We start from the raw sequence: 16,057 nt of genomic DNA, 5'->3' as shown, positions 1-16,057 counted from the left end.
GATTCATGCTTCCTGCTTGTCTGCCTTTCTGAATAATTCAGTCCAAAGTCATCAGGAAGGGCAGAGTGAAGGAGGCCTTTGTGTGGGGCTGGGCAGCAGCCCAGTGTGGAGTATCAGAACCAAGGAGGGCTGAGGAGGACACCCGTACGGGAGTGTGACAGTGACCTTGAATGGGGTGTTGGAGCCTAAGTGGGTTTAGGAGGTTGCCCACAGGAGACTAGTGGGTCGAGGGAGACTTTAACCATAAGCATCTAACTTGTTTAATCCAGTGGACACCACATATCATCATGTCAACCTGAACATTATTAATGAAATATTTATAATTCTTGTTTATACTAAGTATTCAGAATCTGGTGGTATTTTATACCAACAGCACATCTCTGTTTGGACAAACCATCTTTCAAAGGTCAATGGCCACACATGGTTAACTTACTGAGCCGTGTGTTTCTGGGGTCTCCGGTTCCCGTTCACAGTGCCAGAGCCCTGGCACCTGTCTTCTGGGGGGAGCCAGGCCAGCTTTTTGTGCATCCTGATGTAATTTTTTGTGCACTTTCTCGGCTTACAGCAGGCTTCCCTGATGGCTGTAACCTCCTTCAAGCAGGGATCTTAGGGCTTCAGGGTCACGCAGTTCGCTTAGGTTAAGGAAACCCACCAGCAACACTCTCCAGGATGGAGAGAAAAGTGATGAGCACTTATACCGGTGGGTTAGAACATCTGCTGTGTGGGTTGGATTTTGGCAAGCTCACTGCATGAGCTAAAATGATTTTTGGTGAAGCAGCAGTAGCAAAATAAAACGTAATTCCACAATAGAAAAATGAGACAGAGGAGTACCACATGCAAGAAAGAGCTTGATGGTTTGGGAGACACAGCCAGGTCAACTCTGAAGGCTCTGATGAACCCAGCATAGGATTTTATTTTAAATCAGGGACCCTTGGAGTTCCTGTCGTGGCTCAGTGGTCAACGAATCTGACTAGGAACCATGAGGTTGTGGGTTCGATCCCTGGCCTTGCTCAGTGGGTTAAGGATCTGGCATTGCCGTGAGCTGTGGTGTAGGTGGCATATGCAGATCAGATCCTGCGTTGCTGTGGCTGTGGTGTAGGCCAGAGGCTACAGCTCCAATTAGACCCCTAGCCTGGGAACGTCCATATGCCGCAGGAGCGGCTCTAGAAAAAGACAAAAAGACAAATAAATAAATAAATAAATCAGGGACCCACGCACTCTTCAAGGGGTCCAGAGATGGGTACTTGGGGACCTCAGGATCCCAGAAATTCCAAGAAAAATGCTGCATTTCCATGCATGTTGGGGGAGTTACAGGACCCAATAACCACAAAAGGCAGAGAATTGTGTTTTCTGGGGCTTGGGGTCACCAGGTAGAGTCTCAGAGTGGCAGTTGTCACTTACTCAAAGCCAGCAGGGAGCCTGGGGCTTCTGAATGAATCCTGTCACTTTCCAGGGGTGAAAACTGAGACACAGGGATGTCAAATTGCTTAGCCAGACAAGGGTTTTCATCAGCTACTTGTTGGCTGAAATACAGAAATATGGTATGTAAGGGACTCTAAATGGCCCATAAAACTCTGGAGAAAGGAGGTACCCTGGACCACAGAAAACCCACTGAAGACTTGAAACCTTCTCTGCTTATCCCAACTGGATGTGATCTTTCCTCCTTTGCTCTTCTGGAGCCCCCGACTTAGAGCACTACACTAAAGACATAATAATATCATTCCACCGCTTTCTCAACCTTGAAGAAAACTTAAGAGTTGCTCTTCCTCAGTGCTATTGACATTTCGAATGGGATGCTTCTTTGCTGTTGGGGCTCTTCCTTGCACACTAGGATATTTAGTGTCCTCGTGGGGCCTCTGCCCACTAGATGCCAGGAGCTTCATTGCCCATCCCTACCCCCACAACCAAAACGGCCCCCAGGCACGACTAACTGTTTGGGGGATGAGGAGGCAGAAATCACCCTCAGCTGAGAGCAGCTGCCTCATCCTGACGGTTGCATTTCTAGATGCCACGTTGCAGGGGCCATGCCTTGCAACGCTCGCTCGAAGACAAGCAGAGTTCCTAGCATCCTGTGCTTAATGTATTGGATTAACAAATGGTCAGTCTCGGGTTTGGGGCTCCTTCATGCCACAAAGACTGTTTCCAAATTAACAGTGGGTTAATAGTTTCCCAAGAAGAATAGAAAGATTTCATTTCACGTGTGCTTTTAGGTGCTCCTGAGTTCTGCATCGGGAATAAGTTAAGGCTTTTATTTGCTTCTTTGAGCACTAAAATATAGGTTGTCAACTTCTCTGGCGTGATAAGGAAGAACACAATTAAAATCTTACCCAAATGAAGTTTTAATTTGGCCTCATACAATGCCTTCCATTCAGAGTTTCTCACAAAGAGAACATTTCCCCCTTTCTCTCTTCATTTTCTTTTAACTGTAAGTTTAACAACACTCCCATAAAATTTTGAAAAAATTATCCCCCTGAACAGTTACATCTTATGCTGGAGCACAATTGAAAACTCCACTCTTAAAAAAAAAAAAAAAAAAAAAAGAAAGAATTAAACTCTGCCCTAATAAATTTTTCAGGTAAGTGGATGAGACCCTAAATTTTCTTTCTTTTCCACCCCCCCCAATATTATCTTGTGCGATTCTTATATGAGGTACCTACTCAAAGGAGTATCAGTAGAGAGGAAACACATTTCAAGCCAAATCTTAGATGTAGGCAAATTCATGACACACTATTTCAATCTTTTGGTCTTAACTAGACAAGCATAGTAGTTTCCCAGGAGTGAGGCTGGGGTGGGTGGTAGGGCTGGAAGAGACAGCCTTTGTGGATTGGATGGGCTAGTGCAAAGGATTAGCTAGGGTTACATATAAAAAGTCTCACTCAACCCACTGGGAAAGTAAAGCAGGGCTAAGCCACCATCCTAAGGGATGATGGAACGAGAGGATCCTCAGAGGTTCAGAAGCTAAGCCTCTGCCAGAGAGGCCAGATCCTGGGGAAGGGCTAGGATCTGAGATAGGCCCTCCTGGGGCCCTGAGGGCTATGGCAGGGGGTTTTCATCGCTTATTTACTTTTAACAAACTTTTATTTTAGAATAATTACAGATTTAAAATTGCAGTGGAGAGTTCCCATCATGGCTCAGCAGTAAACGAACCCAACTAGTATCCATGATGATGCGGGTTGGATCCCCGCCTTGCTCAGTGGGTTAAGGATCTGGCATTGCTGTGAGCTGTGGTGTAGGTCAAAGAAGTGGCTCAGGTCCCGCGTGGCTGTGGCCGTGGTGTAGGCTGCCAGCTACAGCTCCAATTCGACCCCTAGCCTGGGACCTCATAGTCATTCGACCCCTAGCCTGGGAACCTCCATATGTCATGGGTGTGGCCCTAAAAAAAAAAGACAAAAAAAAAATTGCAGTGGGAGAGGGTTCCCAAATACCTCTTGCCCAGTTCCCCTCATGGGTTAAAATATTACCTTGCGATGGTGCTGGCCTGCACCCCACAGGCCGATAAGCCCTTTACTTACCCAACTTTAAGACAGAAGAGCCCAGAGTCAGCCTCAGAGACATCAGTGGTTTAATGGATGGAGGAGCTGAACCAAGGTCCTGGAGTGATACCCCACCATCTGTAGAGGACAGCAGGGCAGGACGTGGTGGCAGTCTTGGTGCCAGAGGTTACCAGCCAGCCAGAGGGGGGAATTGATGTCCGGTTGGCTCATTGGTTACCAAGGAAACCAGCAGAGGGGCACGCCCCTCACCACCCCTTTGATAAGCTTAGTGGAGACGTTCTGATCTAAAGCTGCACTAATCACTAGTTGGGGCCTGGGGCAAGAATGTTGGAAGGGTAGTCGTGCAAGTTGGGGGTGGGTGAAACTGGTGCTGGTCAAGCAGGGGATGTACAGGGAGCCAGAGAACAGCCACCTCGAGTGGCCTGGCCACACATGAAGTATTTGTCAAAACTGAGAACCTCACATCTGTCTATTATTATTATTTGTTTGTTTTTAACTAGAAGGTTTAGCTGTTTCCTTTCATATAAAAATATTCAATGCACATTTGTTTGAGGTTTCAGATGTTTGGGGATGCAGACCAGTGGCGCCTCAAGGACACAGAGAACGTGGTTAATTAGATGATCCTGTATTATCCACATTAAAGAACGAACCCCATAGCAAGCCTTATTTCCCAGCGCTTAAAGTAGTTCCTTCTGTCCCTGAACCTTTTCTTTTTTTACAGCCACACCTGTGGCATATGGAAGTTCCTGGGGTAGGGGTGGACTCAGAGCTGCAGCTGCTGGCCTACCATCACAGCAATGCAGGCTCCTTAACCCACTGAGCAAGGCCAGGGATTGAACCCAAGTCCTCATGGATACTAGTCAGGTTCATTACCATTGAGCCCCAACAGGAACTCCACTGCACCCCTTTTAGAAAGGTCAGGAAACTCAGGTCTCTCTTTGAGGTAATGCTCTGGTTGACTTGTTACGAAATATACGCTCTACCCACAGTTGTTTGTCTCCCAACTGGCCTCGGAAGTTGCTTGACGGGTGGATCCTTAAACCCAGATTCAGTGGTTCTGGGATGTGTCCTAAAGATTTGTGTTCCTAACAAGCTCCCCAGATGATTCTGATTCAGGTAGTTGGTTCCTAAGTGGGTTTATGCTCTTTGACTAGCCTGCTCACTCTAGGCACTAGAATTTGGATTGCTCTCAGCTGAGGGGCTCCCTGTTCACACGGTTGGGGGGGTCCTTAATTCAGGATTTTATGAATTTTATTTTACTGTCGTTCACTGACAGAAGCTGAATGTACACTATAGAAGGAGAACAAGGTACAATTTCCTAAACACCTGACTCAAGCATGAATGAATGTATGTATCACAAATTACATGCAGTGTTTTCAGTGGTAAATACCATTGTCCCTGGATGGGGTCAAGGAGTTGTTCTGTTCCGGGTCCTGGCTCCTGGATTTCTATTGGCTGTCCAGGATCTGTGTGTCCATTTATGCTCTCACGTGCTGTAGGTGGGTCTGTTCTGGAGTGATTAGTCTGTCATCCGATGTCTAATAACAATTGTAGATGGAATCTAAGTCCCCATGTTTTCAGGCTTTCCAAAGCCACCCTTCCCTTTCATATTCGCAGAGCTGGGATCCAGGCCGCCATCCTGAGTGACCACAAGCCCTTGGTTCTCAGGGAATATCCATGCATTCTTGGAGCTATTGTTTTTTGTTGATTTTTTTTTTTTTTTTGGTCTTTTAGGACTGCACCACCAGCATATAGAACTTCCCAGGCTAGGAGTCAAGATAGAGCTGCAGCTGCCAGCCTACACCAGAGCCACAGCAACACAGGATCCTAGCCGAGTCTGTGACCTACACCCACAGCTAGTGCCGGATCTTTAACCCACTGTTCAGGGCCAGGGATCAAACCCACAACCTCATGGATACTAGTTGGGTTTGTTACCGCTGAGCCACAATAGCAATGCCTTAGAGTTATTGTTTTTCACTTCTCACTTCACCTTTCTGCTCCCACCTTTTCCACTACTCTCTGTATTCTAAAGGGCCTAAGCAATACTTACAGTGATTTATGAAAGTTCCATGAGTGAATTTGAGGTTGTGCCACAAATGCTCCATCCTCTAAAGTCAGCCCGTGATGATTTGCATCCAGATATATCCAGATGCATTTTGTCTAATATTGATCATTGTTTCCTCTGACATTGATTTTCTTAAGGTCAGGAATATAATTCAAATGTCACAAAAAACTGGTTCAATATTTGAGTGACTTTTCTGATGTTCCTTATTTACTATAAAGTCTCACCTGATAAAAACAAACTAGTGAAGTCAACAAAACAGAAAGCTGACCCACAGATAGAACAAACTAGTGGTTAGCAACACAGAGGGAGGAGGGACAATTTGCGGGGGGGGACAAGCTATTGGGTGTATGATAGGTTCAAGAAGGTATTGTATCACACAGGAACTATAGCCAATATTTTGTAATAACTGTAAGTGGAAAGTAACCTTTAAAAACTGTATAAACATTTTTTTAAAAAGACTCAATTGAATGACTGATATCCAGTCTTTCAATTACTCTAAACATGGCACCCTCTGCACACTGAACTATAAATATGCTCCAATTAACATCAACCTGACATTTGATGTTTCTGATGTTGCCCTGTCTCCATTTTTCAAACCTCATTGGGGTTTTCATTTAGACTAGGATTCCAGATACCAGCTATTTTAACGAATTTCATAAATTCCAGGAATTTCTTTTCCTATTTGGCCTACTTCTTCCTTCCTTCCAGAGCTGGGTTGGCTTAGCTGGGTCTCTGCATAAGTGTGGGGGCCTGTTGGTCTTGAACTTTTCATCAGTGGCAGGGGAGTATGGAGCCCATGCATGTGGCAAGTGCTACCTGAATGTCCTTCTCCCTTTATTTTCCGCTAATGGTTACTTGTGAATTGGGTCTCTGCTCTGCAGTCTTCATGGGAAAAGGAAAGATTTTCTGCAAGCTTCTGGCTCTTTGGTGAGAAAAGCAATTCCTAGCTCCATGTGCAAAAATCGTTAAAATCTTTACCTTTCTATCTGACTTGCAACCACAGGATTGTTACTGTTAATTATTCTTTGCCCATGTCTATGAAGGCTACATTTTTTATGCATTATTTCATTTAATCTTTATCAAAAAAAAATCTGTGACACTCATAATTCTCTTTTTAACAGTTAGAGAAACTGAGTCTCAGGAAAGTTAAATGACTTACCTCATTAGCACAATTGGGACCTGCCACATAAGGGTCCAGTAAGTACAAATATGCTAGCACTCTGTTTACAAACTATAAGCTTTGCTAAATGTATCAATCTTGTCATTTGACCAAAATTTATGTAGAAGGACTTTCCTGAATTCATAACTCTATGAATTACTTACTTCCTTCCAAAAGGGCAGCATCCAAATTTTTTTTTTTTTTTTTTTTTTGTCTTTTTGCCTTTTCTAGGGCCGCTCCTGCGGCATATGGAGGTTCCCAGGCTAGAGGTCTAATCGGAGCTGCAGCCACCAGCCTACGCCAGAGCCACAGCAACGCAGGATCCGAGCCATGTCTGTGACCTACACCACTGCTCACAGCAACGCCGGATCCTTAACCCACTGAGCAAGGCCAGGGATTGAAGCCGCAACCTCATGGTTCCTAGTCGGATTCATTAACCACTGCGCCATGATGGGAACTCCCCAAATTATTTTTTACTGAAGGATATGTCATAACATCCCTTAGTAACTAATTCATTAATTGACAACTAATATACCCCTGGTAGAAAATCTTAATTACATGTATTAATTTAATAAGAAAACATAATAATATATTAATTAAAACAGGAATGGAGGACAAAGTTTGATATATGGCATAGGAGCTTTAATTCTACTATCATGGTCCTTAACTGATGACGTGTGAGTGTGTGTGTGGCAATGATGCCCACTAGAATTTTCTGCAATAGTGGAAATGCTCTATATCTATAGTCTTCAATGAAGAAGTCACTTGTGACAACTGAACACTTGCAGGGTGGCTGGTACAACTGGGGAACTGAATTTTTAATTTTATTAAGTTTTCATTCATTTACGTTTACATTTAAATAGCCCCACATGGCTATGGCTACCATATTGGACAGCAATGGGGCTATAGAACACGTGTGACGGTGTTGTCATTCGGTTTTTCTGGCAGTTCCTTTGATTCATTTTCTTGAACTTATTCAAAAATGCAACTTTTTTAACCCTAAATTCTGAGGGAGAACAAGTAGGATTGCAGTGAAACGCTGGTGTAGTTCTTGAGAATGAAAGCAGAATAAAGGACACCTTTCCCCCAAAGAGCCATATGTCTACAAGGGAGGAAAATCTGGTCCAACACCCCAGGTAAATTGTACATTGGGAAGCTCTACTGTGTTTCATTGCTAATGCTCACCTAGTGAATGGATTGATTTTCCAGTTAGGATGTAATGCAAACATAATCTGAATTTTTTTTTTTTTTTTTGTCACAGAAGACTACTACCACAGCTAATAAAAAGGACATATTTGTATTACAATGATCCTGATGGATTATGATACATGGCTGCCTAATACATTCCAAGTAGAATTTATATAGCACAGTGCTTCCCATTTTTCTTTCTTGTCAAGCAACTATTTTATCTTCCATTACATTATATAAATACAGTTTCTTTTTCTTTTTTTTTTTTGTCTTTTTGCCTTTTTTAGGGCCACTCCCATGGCATATGGAGGTTCCCAGGCTAGGGGTCTAATCAGAGCTGTAGCCACCTGCCTACACCAGAGCCACAGCAACGCAGGATCTGAGCCGTGTCTGCCACCTACACCAAAGCTCACGGCAACGCGGATCCTTAATCCACTGAGCAAGGCCAGGGACTGAACCCGCAATGTCATGGTTCCTAGTCGGATTCGTTAACCACTGCGCCACAACGGGAACTCTCCTACAGTTTCATTTTTATAACGTGATTTCTCCTATCTCTGAACACCCACATCTTCTCTCTCATAATATCACCTTTTTTATTTATATTGCACTTTGGCCCCCACAACTTTGTTTTTTTATTCTCAGAAGATTCTTCCCAAGAATATTCTCCTTTTCTAACCTTTACTGAGTCCCATAGTCTTTCCCTTTTTTTGACTACTCAATTGTAGTCAAATTCAATTCAACAGTCTTAATGGAGCAACATAAGACCCCTCTGGGTGCTGGTATTACAGGGGTCAACATTTTTTTTTTTCTTTTGTCTTTTTTACGGCCACACCCAAGGCATGCGGAGGTTCCCAGGCTAGGGGTCGAATTGGAGCTACAGCTGCTGGCCTACGCCACAGCCACAGCAAAGCAGGATCCGAGCTGATTATGTGACCTACACCACTGCTAAAGCTGGATCCTTAACCCACTGAGTGAGGCCAGGGATTGAACCTGCCTCCTCATGGATATTAGTTGGTTTCGTTAACCATTGCCGCACCAGGAGAACTCCCACGGGTGTCAAAATTTAAGTACAGAGAGGAAGAGCAGTGCAGGGCAAGGCCAGAGGAAAGGTCAGAAAACAATGGGAGGTATCAAGAAAGTTATCAAATCAATGGCGCCTCCTATGGGAGAGATGCCCCGAAGCCAAAAAGACTGAGAATGTTTCCCATGGGGACATCAACTACAGCCTTGGTGAGGACAGTTGCCAGATGGCACAGGGGTGAGAAGTTAGGAACATCCATTAGCAAGATGTTGAAGCTGCCATCACAAGTATAGACCGTACTTCCAAGAAGCTTGGGTAAGGAGAGAAGGAGAAAGAGAAAAGGAGCTACTGAGAGCTCAGGGAGGAGAGGCTTTTGTTTAGAATGGGAGAACCCTGAGCAAGCTAGCATCAGCTGGGCCCTCCCTGCCTCTGAGAGCTTTAGGTAAACCTGGTCCAAAGCCACAAGGTCCAGGGCTCCGTGCTCTGAGTTCAGTGACCTGAGAGCTTGCTCCCTCATGCTTCTGTTCAGCTGCACATCTATACCTGTGGACCCAGGTCCATCTTGGGTCACCTCAGTGGAAATCTTAGCCCTTTCCCCAGTTTCTAAACAGATACACATATCACATCAATAGTAATCTATATAATCAAAAATGTCATAGATTAAGAAGCTTTAAGGAAGTCTGAAGGTCTCCTGGGGAAGGGTTACACTGCAAACCAAGCTGCCTTCTACCATCCAGCTGGCTCCTCCACCCTCCTCAGTTCCCTCCTGTTTCTTTAGATCAAGGAACTACTTTCCTTGTCTAGAGCAGTGATGCTCCTACAGTCAGGCCCCTGTAAGATCTCAGCTTCCACCTCTATGGGTTTCTCGATTTTTCTAACAAATCCTTAAGAAGAACCGTCATGCCATTTACTAAGAGAATTCAACTTTTCTCTATTCCGTGACATGAGCGATTTGGGGATTAAGGATTTATGAAGATACAGAGATGGATTCACAGAACAAACTTCTGGGAGGCACTTGGAGGAGATGGGAGGGGGCTGTCTTATTTCTGATCATGGTGGGGCAGGGGGAGAGAATAGGTGAGTTTGAAGATGACTCCTATGTGTATCATAAGGGGAGGGATGGGAGAATGAGGACTCGAGGGATATTTTCTACATGGGGTGATCATCTGCCAGGAGAAAGAGAGAGAGAAAGAGGGGGGCAGGAGGGAGAGGGAGCTGAAGAAGCTTTGGGATACTAGCTGAATGAGGAGAGAGAGACAGACAGACATTCTTGGACAGGGGAGAGAACAGACAAGCTGAAATAAGAATCTTTACGAGATTAAAAATTATGCACCTGGAGTTCCTGCTGTGGTGCAGTGGGTTAAGAACCTGACTGCAGCAGGTTGGGTCGCTGTGAGGTGTGGGTTTGATCCCCAGTTGGTGCAGTAGGTTAAAGGGTCTGGCATTGCTGCAGCTGCAGTGTAGGTCGCAACTGTGGCTTGGATTCAGTCCCTGGCCCAGGAACTTCCATTTGCCGTGGGTGCAGCCATTAAAAAAAGTATACTTCTATGAAAACACTAATTCCCATAGTTGTACTTTTCTCTAGCAGTGCTGTCACTAAGTTCTGGAGGCACAACAGGGGGAGTGCGCGTTTGATCCAAGGTAAAGAGTTTGTAGAGTAGGACAGCCTGGTGAATGGCTGATGAGAACTCAGTTCTCAGGTTTGATTCTAAAGTCCTGGCAAACAAGACAAGAATCAGTGCAGGAGCCTCCTCAGCAGTGGAGGGGAATTTCAGCTCATTTTGGACCATGTTTCTTTGGTGATAATAAAGAGGGAAGGAAAGATGCTTTTGTACCAATTTTATTTAATGCTTTGGGCAATTTTTTCTTTCTTTCTTTTTTTTCTTTTTGGTCTTTTTTTAGGGCCGCACCTGCAGCAAATGGAGGTTCCCAGGCTAGGGGGTCGAATCAGAGCTGTAGCTGCTGGCCTACGCCAGAGCCACAGCAACACCAGATCCAAGTCGAGTCGGCGACCTACACCACAGCTCACGGCAACGCAAGATTCTTAACCCACTGAGCGAGGCCAGGGATCTGAACCTGTGCCCTCAGGGTTACTCGTCAGATTTGTTTCCACGACGGAAATTCCAAGGCAATTTTTTCAAACTTGTGATGATGACATTATTTCCTTCTGACTCTTGCTATGGTTTCTTTCACATATTTTGGTAAAAAAATATTGATCTTACGACTTTATGTTGTCTCCCTAAACATTATTTATCTGTCACTCTCTGGTTTCCTGAACTTGTCTCTCTATCGCAATACAGCGCAGTACTGACACCCAGTGGCCTGTTAATACAGAGCCGCAGGTATGCTGGGTTTTCTTTAGCATGGGCCTCGGAGAAGATGTTAAGAAAGTATATGCACAAGAACTTATAAAACAGAAACAGATGCAAAGATTTTGAAAGCAAACTTATATTTATCAAAGGGGAAATTCGGGGGAAGGGATAAATTATGGGGTTGGGATTGATATACACATTACTATGCGTAGAATAGAAAGTGAACAGAGACCTACTCTATAGCAGAGGGAAATATACTCAGTTCTGTGTGGTAACATATGGGAAAAGAATCTGAAAAGGAGTGGATGTATGTATGCATATGTGTAACTGATTTACTTTGATGTACCCCTGAAATTAACACACCCTTTGTAAGTCAACAATATGCCAATAAAATTAAAAAAAAAAAAAAAAAAGAAAGAAAGCCCATGCTTCCTTGGGGAAAAAAATAAAAGCAGAATTGTTCCTTGAGCAGTCAAAAGATGGGTGTATCTTCGTAGGAACTCAGAGGATCCTCAGAAAATAAGAAAAACTTTGACTTCAGAAATAGACAGGCTTCTTTAAAGGCTAAGTGAATTTAGCCAGAAACTATACTAAACTGGGAATAAAAATATATTAGGATTTTGAAGAAAGAAAGAAGGAAGGAAGGAAGGGAGGAAGGAAAGGAAAAAAAAGAAAGAAAGAAAGGGACCTCTCAGATTAAAGAGAGTTAAGCAAAAGATTATATGTATGTAAATGAACATAAAGCCATTTGGAGAAAATGTAGGGTCAAGGATAAATCATTTTTTTCAATAATCATGTATTAAGGACTTATTACAACTGGCTTGTAGAGGAGCAATCTTGATTCCATGGGAGACATGTGAAGAAATTTTATTTTTTTTCTGTCATTGCTTTCAGTCTGTCAAATATCCCTTTCCTGATCCTTAATGAAATCTTGGGCAGATTTAATAACATTTGGTAACCGAAAATCTATTTTGTTTAAAACTCCAATAATATTCAATTCAGATCTCAATTTTTTTTTTTGCATTTTTGTCCTTTTTAGGGCCGCACCTGTGGCATATGGAGGTTCCCAGGCTAGGGGTCTAATCGGAGCTGTAGCCGCCAGCCTACGCCACAGCCACAGCAACACCAGATCCTTAATCCACTGAGCGAGGCCAGGGATTGAACCTGCAACCTCATGAATACTAGTTGGGTTCATTACCACTGAGCCATGATGGGAACTTAATGTTTGGAAACTTAAAACTGAACTCCCAAATACTCATGGGTTAAAAAAACACTACAGCAAAAACGACAGAATATTTGTACTGAAGGAGTGGAAAGGTCCTACATATTATGAACCTGTAAGATTAAATTAAAAGAAAATTTAGAAACTTATATACATTTATTTAAAAACAATGAGATCTGGGAGCTTCCATTGTGGCTCAGTGGGTTAAGAATCTGACTAGTATCCATGAGGATGCAGGTTCGATCCCTGGCCTTGCTCAGTGGGTTAAGGATCTGGCATTGCTGTGGCTGTGCTGTAGGCTAGCAGCTGCAAGGCCAATTCAAGCCCTAGTCTAGGAATTTCCATATGCCATAGGAGCTGCCCTAAAAGGAAAAAAGAAAAAAGAGAAAAGAAAAAAATAAAAAATAAAAAAATAAAAACAAGTTCTGGAAATAAACCAAATAAGCTTTTTACTCATGAAGCTATTGAAAGAGATGGGGAAACTTAAATCAGAAGAAAGGAAGTAATAAAGATGGCAGAAAATAAAGAATTGGAAAACAATGACACGAATAAAAAAATCTAAAAATTTCTTTGTAAACAGAAAATAATAAAACAAAGCATCTCCTAATGTGTTGGATAAAAGAAAGCACAATATTAGGAATGAAAAACAGATACAGCTACAGATGCAGCACAGATTTTTTTAAACCATGAGACAACTATAAATAATTTTGCCAATAAATTTGAAAACTTGAACAAAATACAGTGTCTTCTAGAAAATATAAGTGATCAAAAACTACTTGAAGAAGAATTAGGAAACCTAAGAGAACTAGAGTTGATATTTAGAACTCCCTCCTTCTGAAAACTGTCCCATGTTCTCCGTCATCTTCAACCATCTCAATTGGCCAAGGTTCTTTACCTACTGGGGTGACCCAAACCCTCCTTTCTGAAGGGCTAAATCTTCAGCAGTCTTGCCTTTTCTTGTTTGATGTAGTTTTTCACTACCTTTTCCCCTCTTCTGATTGCAATTTGGTAAGAGTTGCATTTAACAACAGACTTTTTTACATATTGCAATATTTATTTTATTTATTTTATTTTATTTTAATTTATTTTACTTTATTTTTGTCTTTTTAGGGCCACACCCATGGCATATGGACGTTCCCAGGCTAGGGATCCAATTGGAGCTACAGCTGCAAGCCCATGCTACAGCCACAGCAATGCTGGATCCTTAACCCACTGAGTGAGACCAGGGAGCAAACCCACATCCTCATGGATACTAGTTGGGTTCATTACTGCTTAGCCATGAGGAGAACTCTGCAAATATTTTAAAGTATAGCTAAGCATCCTTCACTGTTCACTGTGGTTAGTAAAAGGGGAAACTTTTCTGAAAACACTTGTAAATGGACTATCATCTTAACATCTGTGTAAATAATAAGAGAGAATTAGGGAAGATTATCTTTTTCTTTTCAGAAGTTTTTCACTATAAGGCACATAATCTTAGAGCCCAGAAGCCATTAGATTAATTATATAATAATTTTCTTTTCAGTCATTATTTGCCTTTTACCTTGTATTACATGAATGATGCAGGTCAGAGTGTAGTGATAACATGCCAGAGTTGATCAAAACTACTGGATTGATTGATTGATTGATTGATTGATTTGCTTTTTAGGGCCGCACCCGCTGCATATGGAGGTTCCCAGACTAGGGGTCAAATCAGAACTAGCTGCCAGTCTATGCCACAGTCACAGTAACGCACGATCCAAGCCGCATCTGTGACCTACACCACGGCTCACCACAACGCCAGATCCTTAACCCCCTGAATGAGGCCAGGGATCGAACCCGCAACCTCATGGTTCCTAGTTGGATTCATTTTTCACTGTGCCATGACGAGGACTCCAAAACGACTGGATTTAATAAAAAACATAATTTCCATGCAGAAAAGTTGTTATCAATTTAATGAGAAAATGACATATTATGTATAATGTATAGATCCCGTACTGTTATAGACAAAAAAATTTGTGAGCACTTAGGTTAACAGTGAAGGACAAAAGCCTTGAGATTTCCTTTTTACAAAAATATCACTATTTTAATTAGCATCTGAGATAAAAGCAGAAGCTAAAAATATAGGGAAATAGTTTAACTCCCTCCCCCCTCCCCCCGTGGCCACACCCATGGCTTGTGGGAGTTCCCAGGCTAGGGGTTGAATTGAAGCTGCAGCTGCCATAGCAACACTGGATCTCTGTCGAAGCTTGTGAATCCTTAACCCATTGAGGGAGGCCAGGGATCAAACCTGCATCCTTATGGATATTATTCGGATTTGTTAACCGCTGAGCCATGACAGGAATTCCTAATTTAACTTTGTGTTTGATTTACTAATAGCAGTCTAGAAGTTCGAACTTTGTGTTTCATTTTTAGTTTGATATCACATATTTATTTATTTATTTTTTATATGAGTCATGAACTATTATTACCTCCTTTTATTTATTTATTCATTTATTTTTTTGTCTTTTTACCTTTTCTAGGGCCGCTCCCTCAGCACATGGAGTTCCCAGGCTAGGGGTTTCATTGGAGCTGTAGCCACCGGTCTGCACTAGAGCCACAGCAACGCGGGATCCGAGCCGCATCTGCGACCTACACCACAGCTCATGGCAATGCTGGATCTTTAACCCACTGAGCAAGGCCAGGGATCGAACCCGCAACCTCATAGTTCCTCATCGGATTCGTTAACCACTGAGCCATGACGGGAACTCCTGATATCACATATTTAAATAGAGAAATTTTTGTCTTATTTAGAACCATGTCACATGCTCATATTTCCCCACCAAAAAGTATTTCATGCAATATGATGCTCAGAATAAGGGGAAATGCAGTATATTACTATTTGAAGCAGCACAGTTTCTCTTTTAATGCTGATGTATACATACTTAATCTTTAAAATTGTCTTCTAAGAGCAAAAATTACAGTTTGGCTTAGAAGGACAATACAAATAATGTGTGTTCATCAATGCCTCCCTTTGAACTTGCTGGTGCCAAACATTCCATTTCATCACTCTGCAATCTTCTCTAAGCACTGTCCCGAAACCAAGAGGAAAAGTGGGTTTGGAGTTAGAGGTACTTGCTGGATATCATTCTGGAAAAGGTCTGGTCTCTATGGGCCATGAAGAGGCTGAAGATGTGTGATAGTGAATGTGTGATATATCAGCATCAATAGTGACTGTCTCTGCATTAATTACACTATTTAATTTAGCTGGCTATATTTCACTGAAAACTCCTCCATTCCGAAACCTGTTTTAAAATCTCTGTGAGCCTGAAGTCGAGTTTCTGGCTGGCACTGATACAGGGACACGTCCCCTGCCTGAGAAGTTTCCACAGTGGACTGTGCACGTCTCCCACTTTGCTGGTTTTCAGAAACTCCTAAACAATTGACCAAATCTTGTAAGTGAGAAGCTGGGTGTAGGGATGGTTCAAAACTTCCTATAGCAAACTCCAATTGGGTACGTGGAGAGCTGAGGTATACCAAGAATAAGGATGTGTAGAAGTCTTGGTCTTTTATTTTTTTCTAGTTTAAAAGGCAAGAATTTTATTTATTTTTTATTACTGGAAGGATTTGTGTATCCAATT

The sequence above is a fragment of the Sus scrofa genome, chromosome 7 (genome assembly GCF_000003025.6).
Source record: "Sus scrofa isolate TJ Tabasco breed Duroc chromosome 7, Sscrofa11.1, whole genome shotgun sequence".
Classification (NCBI taxonomy): domain Eukaryota; kingdom Metazoa; phylum Chordata; class Mammalia; order Artiodactyla; family Suidae; genus Sus; species Sus scrofa.
This window is presented reverse-complemented; position numbering follows the sequence as displayed.